This window comes from Lipotes vexillifer, unplaced genomic scaffold, assembly GCF_000442215.2.
Source record: "Lipotes vexillifer unplaced genomic scaffold, Lipotes_vexillifer_v1.1 scaffold271, whole genome shotgun sequence".
In the NCBI taxonomy this organism is placed as follows: domain Eukaryota; kingdom Metazoa; phylum Chordata; class Mammalia; order Artiodactyla; family Lipotidae; genus Lipotes; species Lipotes vexillifer.
Genome location: NW_006780882.1, coordinates 2,886,504 through 2,894,529, shown reverse-complemented (window position 1 = coordinate 2,894,529; position 8,026 = coordinate 2,886,504).

Below are 8,026 nucleotides of genomic sequence, written 5' to 3'. Positions count from 1 at the left end.
TTGCCTCATTTGACAAAATCCATAACAAGGTACATGGTTCTGCAGCTGAATTCCATAAAACATAACTGCCACCACATGTAGAGGCTCCTGTGATTTGGCATTTGCTTTCTCCCTAGGCTTATCTTTTGCCTACTACCAACTCATGCCCTGTTTTCCAAACATATGTATGATGTTTGTCCTCTGATGTTTGCTCTGTCCAACCATTTGCTCTCCCCCCTAACTTTTGGGATAGGCAAGCTATTCAAACTAGGCCTATTAAAATTCTTCCCTTGGAGGAATATGTATATTTAAATATTAAAAGACAACAACAACAGATATACACAGACACACACATACATATATAAACTATATACATACCCATATACACATATACACACACATACACTGGAAAAAAGGGAAATAAAGGAGTCCCTCTTTAGTAGTTGGAAATGTATATGAGTACCTGAAGCCTGAAGCTTATGCAATATCGAGGGCCCAATTTAAGAAAGGAACACACTTTCAATAACAGGACCCTAGAAGGGTCTTATGTCCCTGAGGGCCACTGAAGGTTAAGTTTCATTAGCTGGATTTTAGAGATGATAAGTCATTCCTATTTTAAAATTCTAAAAGTCAAGGACACTGAAAATCTATAAGTGGAAACTTAATGAAATAATTGGACTCAATTGGCAAAATTAATACCAAATTGTGAATGTCTTTCTATCATATATGTACAGGTTAAATTTATGTGTACAGCCTAAATTTAATCAGTTGGCAATGTTGCATTTATAATTATTTGATAGAATTAAATCAGTTTTAAAACATATCTGGGGCTTCCCTGGTGGCACAGTGGTTGAGAGTCCGCCTGCTGATGCAAGGGACACGGGTTCGTTCCCCGGTCCGGGAAGATCCCACATGCTGCGGAGCAGCTGGGCCCGTGAGCCATGGCCGCTGGGGCTGCGCATCCGGAGCCTGTGCTCCGCAACGGGAGAGGCCACAACAGTGAGAGGCCCGCGTACCACAAACAAACAAAAAAACATATCTGATAGTATTTGGTCTCATATTTTAACTTACATTGCAGTTATTTTGTGAATTAATGCACAAATAATTAAAAGACATCCTTTACAAATGAGTGTTAAGCATTTAACATTCATTAATAATATTGACCAGTTTAAGAACCAACTTAATTATCATCATATTTAATTTTTAAGTTAACCCCATCTTATATTTAACTTATCCGAGATCAAATTGCTAATAATTTGGTGAGAATGTGCAGATGGTATGGTTTCTGATTCTTTGCCCAGTACTATTTTTACTGTACCTCACAGTATATCTTAAATATATTTGTCATCACTGCAATATAATCGTTTTCTTAATACCTCTCTTAAAAAAATCTAAACTTATTAACATTTTAAAATATATAACATTATAAACAATACATATATTTGTCAAAGTATACTTATGATAGATCAGTTCTGAAATAAAATGATTGCCACTAACATATACATTATGGGTGGCTGTCTAAAGCTTAACTTATCGTGTTCTTAAAATGTCATCTTGCCTGCATATTTATTTATTTAAGCTTTTAAAACTCCAATAAACCACTGCAGTTTAGTAATATATTGATAAGAGATATTTCCATATTTGAACAATGTCACTTGATTGAATTGCCAGGCTTCTTCCCAGTCTTCCATTTTTTCACAATATCTACTAAGCTTCCCAATTTCAAAATTTAGGAGAGCTGTTTTTTGTTTTTTTGTGTTTTTTTCTTTTAATCAGAAAGTGTTGGTACTGGAAAGTTCATAAATGAATACTTCTATAAGTACATTTAAAAATCAATTTTTAAAAAGTTAATTAACATACAGTACAAAAAATGCAATTTTGAAGTCATTATTATATTGCAATTTTAATAATTAAGCCTTATTTTTCTTAAGAATTAACTCATTTCATGTCACTTTGCAAAACACATTGAGATGTGGATAGATGAGCGAGTAAGAAATAACATCATGTACTTTAATTACTCTATATGTTTTAAAGGCAAATTAGTGTTTGGTATTATAATATTGAAATAAATTTATTACCCTTTTATTAAACATTAATTCCTACAAACTACTATAAACCATTTCTACTTTTGTACTAGTGTACAGCTTTCTCACGCTTTCTCAAGTTTCTAGAATACTGTAATTGCTTTATGTTAGTAAGTATAATATAAATACATTTACCATTAAAAGTTGATCAGAGTATTTTCTATAAAACATATTATTGATTTTGGTGTAACAATGCATGCTAAAGAATTTCTTGATTACTCATTTTTCAGTGAATGACTCATGGGGTTTTTTGACGAGTAGATTTAAAGATAATATATCATTATACTAGTGAAATGTTAACAGAATATCCTCCTTTCAACAAGGACCAAGACATAAATATTAAAATTCTTTTTATAAACCTGAGATCTAATTAACAGAAATGGAATTGGGGTTTCTTTTTAAAATTATGGAAAAACACTAACAATCTGACACTATGTTCACAGTTAAGTTAAAAAAAAGATTGTTTTCTGAATTTTAACATTTCAAAAAGTGAATCAAGAGTATAATTTTTAACACATAATACATAAAATAAAATTCTGAAATTGCAGTTCTACATGGTCATTAGATGATCCTTTTCAATTGTTGGCATATATCCCTTAGTCTAATTCGTTCATTTCTTCAATTCAACTGTCTTCTGACTTTAAGCAACAGTATATGAACTCATTGTTATTACCTAATTATAAGTATAGGAGATTTTGATTTTCTAGTTTGCACAGTGAAGAACCTACTTCATGTAAAAACAGATATTTTTTAAAAATTTTGTAAAAGGAAAGTCATGTTTCTCCAGAAATAGTTGTCAAATGTTTGTGTGAATAAACATCATTTGAGGAGTCTGTGTAAAAAGCATGTTCTGAGACCCACTCTGAAAAATTCTAAACCATTGTACCTGAGTTAAGGGCCATAAGTCTGCATTTTTTAATGAGTACCTCAAGTGATTCTAATGTCAAACTCTGTATATCATGATGACTCATAATCAGAGAACTAAAATGATTTTTTAAACTTCTCCTGAAGCAACTTTATGCTACTAATTAGAAATGTTAGCAATTCACCATCCTTACAGAGAATAAGGACAATTTTAGCTCTCATGGTTCATTCTCGCTTTCCAAACAAAATCTGATATGGAATCATAATTTGTTCATTACTGCATTGATTTGATCAGTCAGTCATTGTCACTCTGCAGCTATTCATTTGGTACCTCATATATCGAGACTGGAGATACAAAGAAGAAACTCCTTCATGAAGTTTGCAGTTTAGTGAGGAGAAACAGTAATGACATAAGTCAGCAAGACAGAGAAAGACCAATACTGGATGAGGTCACCTATCTGTGGAATTTTTCAAAAAAACAAACTCACTGAAGCAGAGATCAGATCTGTGGTTGCCAGAGGTGGGGGATAGTAGATGGTGGAATTAGGTGACGCTGGTCAAAAGGTTCAAACTTAAAAGATAAATTAGCTCTGGGGTCATAATGTTCAACATTATGATTATAGTTAGTGATACTGTATTACTGTATATTTGAAAATCGCTAAGAGAGTAGATCTTTAAAGTTCTCATCACACACACACACACAAATTGTAACTGTGAGGTGATGGATGTTAACTAATCTTATTGTGGTAATCATTTTGCAATATAGTCACATATGAAATCATTATGTTATACACCTTATACATATATAATGTTGTATGTCCATTGTATCTCAAAAGAACTGGGGAAAAACTCTAAAAAATCCAACTGTAGTGTGTACCATGAAGTGGGAATCAATCAGGTTTGTCAGGAAAGCAGAATCATTATGAGTGTTCTGGGATATATTAATTTTCTATTGCTGTGTAACAAATTACCGTAGAATTATCAGCTTATAACAACACAGATTCCTTATCTCACAGTTTCTGTGAGTTAAGAATCTAGATATAGCTTAGCTAGTTTTTCTGTTCAGAGTCTCACAAAGCTCTAGTCAGGGTGTCAGCCAGGCTGTCTTCCTTTCTGGAGCTTGTGTTTTCTTCCAAACCCCTGTGGTTGTTGGCAGAATTCAATCCCTTGCAGCTGTAAAAATAAGGCCCTCAGCTCCTAGAGGCTGTCCACGGTTTGCTTCCAAGTTACTCCCTCCTTAGACAGTCTTGTCATAACATCTTGTCTCCTCAAGACAAGCGGGAGAGGATCTCTCTGCAATCATCTAAGACAGAGCCTTATATAATGTAACATAACCAAAGGAGTGATAACCACATTGACTTTACCATATTCTATCGATTAGAAGCAACTCAAAGTTTCTCCTGAATTCCAGGCATTTTCTGCACTTCTTCCATTGTAAACCTATGTTCCTCTATAAACTCAGAATAAGCCACTTCAACCAGTATGCTAACCTGCTTCTTTGCTTGTTGGTCAACTGGTCTGAGGATCCCAATATGTCCAAGTGGCACTTTCAACTAAGCAGTTTAAGGAAAACGTTATTCTTCCATTAACGCTACCTCCATTGGGAAATAACATCTACAAAACAGCAGCCAACATTGCAAGATAAGAAACAAGCCTTTTGTTGATGGATTGATAGGGGTAAAAGTAAGAGGGTTCACTTACTTAAAACAATATGATCCATAAGGAGGCGATATACCCGCTAAGCAAATTGCCACATTTGCCAATTTACAGTGAAAGAAAATAACTAGATAAGATTATTGAGACCTCCATTGTCCATAATTACCTGAATTTAGTCAGAGATAAAGAACCATGATGAGAATTATGAAAGTCATGGACATTACAGGAGTGAGGGGCTGAGAAGTAAAGATCATTTGAATGAGTAGACACAAAGATAGACTATCAACACTTCATGAACCATAACACAGATGAGCAAATTGGAGATTTTGTGGGGGAAGCTGAGAATCCAAGCATGTCCCTGCCAGCTCCTGGAGAAGTCTATGGAGGCTCTTGCTACAACCAAACTTCTGGGGCCACTATCTTTCATAAAAGATCAGCACTCAAGATGCAGAGTCCTGGGCTAAGCAGTGGTGAGTGAGATTCAGCTGAAGCCCAATTGACAATTCTCTGTTCATTACCATATCTGACCTCAAAGACTTACTGAGTAATAGTGGCCGCTTCATTTCCATCATTTAAATTATATGCAAGGTCCTCTTTGGGCTAACTCTATATACAGTGACAGGGACTCTGGGAAACATACTTCCCAGCTTCACCAAATTAGCAGTGGTTAGGGGTTCTGGATTTAGTAAATAAAAGTACAGGAAAACTTGTTAAATTTGAATTCTTGATAAACAATTCTTTTTTTTTTTAGCATAACTATTGCATGGGACTGATACCATACTCCATTCTACTCCACACTGCTCTACTCTGACTAGTATTTTTAGTATTAAGTATTTATTTAGTATTATTGAACCATGCAATATTTGACACAAACTATACTAAAAGAAGTATCTGTTGTTTATTTGAAATGAAAATTTAGCTGGATTCCCTGTATTTTGTCTGGCAATGCTAACAACAGCACAATTTAAAACACATTACCTGGAAGAGAATGGGAGCTGTAGCTGCAGGGGTAGACAGGTTGAGGTCAGACTATAAAAAATTCTCAAAATCCATATCGCTGCTAGTATTCAAGATTTTTTCATTTATGTGTTCTCACTTGAGAACACCTTCATAATAGCTTCACAATTTTTTGATTAAATAATTAGAAGATATTTAGAGATAATGAAATAGATGATAAAGAATTTAGCTGTTTACATTAAGACCTGATGATAAATTATTTCCTTTATATTAGATTGCCTATAAATATTTATTACCACTTACAACAAGCATTCACAGGGATCCTTTAATATGTTGATATCATAAGTCCTATATCTACCACAGAAACACAATTTCAAAAATTAGTGCCAGTGTTTGCATTGAGGAGTTATACACAATAAAGATCTGTACAAAATAAGTAGGTAACATTTTTATTTAATTAGCTCTTAACAGGATCTATATTTACTATATATGTATTATAAAAACTATAATAATTAAAATTTTTAAAATCCATATGTCCAAAAGAAACCACAACAAATTGTTGGTAATGTTTCCCTTCATAATTGAGAATGCACTGAATAATCTATACTAATTCTATCTTTTAATTCTTAGATTACAAGAATATTATATGGTGGTGGTGGGATGAATTGGGAGATTGGGATTGACATATATACACTAATATGTATAAAATAGATAACTAATAAGAACCTGCTGTATAAAAAATAAATAAAATAAAATTCAAAGAAAAGCATATTATAATAGGTCTGAGACATTTTAAATAATTGTCCAACTCCTGAAAGTGTAATGATTACTCCTTATTGTCTTCCATTTTTTATATCTAATATTTGCCCCAAAAGAACATGATTTATCACATTATTTTAAGAGTTTAATAGCGATATAATATCTGCTCTTCCTATAGTAGAAATATAATTATATTAGTTCAAAATAGATTTTATGTAATTATAAATCATAGTTAAGTTTTGTTTTATATGCAAAATTATGAAATAGCATAGAATAAAGCATTCTTATGCTTTTTATTTTTATGGCATCTTACTAAAGAATATAGGCTATATGCAATGAAATTTCTTTAAAATAATAGATTTTGTAACCTGTCTGTCTATAGTTCTACCACACTCAAGAATATAATTGCAAAAACTAAATTTGCATACTAGAACCACTTGCGACAGTCTCTTAATCTGTGTGGCTGGTGCCTTACAATTTAGTCATAGTCAGAAATAACTTTCTTCAACCTTCTTTCCCCTGAAAGCATTCCACTGACATCCTTTTGTTCTGTTGAAATAGGATTGGCAATGTATGCATTATTTGAAACTAACAGCTCAAACCTGCCCTCATAGAAGAAGCTGTAGATGCCCTTTGAATATTTGGCCCTAGATGTCCATCACAGTAGGCAATTAATTTGGTACATTGTTACTATATTCAACTTTTGGTCTTTCTGCCAATACTGCCAGACAAATATTCTAATTAATGCCAGTCAAAATGGTGATTTTGTGGTATGAACATTTTGAGGACTAAAATACATTTAAATACAAATTTATCCTACATCAGTTTCAAAAATATCTAGCAGATGGCAATTTGAATTGAATATCCATTTGACCTGGACTTGGGCCTCATGCCCAAGATTCAAAATTTTTCAAAATTTTTGAGCAATATAGACAAATTTAGTCCTTTTTAAGATTTTTTTCATCACGCCATATAATTCCAGGTTATATTAATGTTATGTTGAAGGAATTTGCTTTGAAAACTTATCTTTCCTTTTACAAATGATATTAGATTGTTTATTGAAACTTTGTTTCTATGTAAGGATCACTGAAACTAACTAATAGGCACTTGAAATATTGATGCTACATCCAGTGAGATTTAACAGAAGAGTATATCTGAACTTATATGAGTTTATATACCTGGAAGCATAGAAATACTGACCCTGTTTATTTTTTTTAGTACCAGTTGTTTATTTCAGTTATGTTCTCATCTCTATAATGTTCATAATAATAGTCTGTAGGTCTCCAATATTATATGACTGCTTCTAATTTCACAGAGGGATGTGGCTTCATGGGCTAAATCAATTTGTAATGTATAGCCTTCTGGTAAGGGCTATGAATTTTGATGCTAATTGCTAGATATAATTTTAGGGCACTTTTTATCAAGGATCATCTTAGGCAGAGAGACTAAAGTCCAAACTGAAATCACATTTGTAGAGTTTTAGTAGAAACAGTGTCATAGGCAAAAGAAAATGTTATCCAAATGAGAAAATAATTGTAAAGCTGGTGTTTTGAGAGGAAGAGAGAAAGAGAGAGAGAGAGAGGATTTTACCCAAATTTAAAAGGTACTTAAAGAGATGGCCCAGGGTGAAGGGAACCTATGTTCTAATCCTACTTCTTTGACCTGTGAACTTGGGGCCTGTAGTAGACAGAATAATGGCCTCCCTCAAGAGGTTAGGATGCTAATCC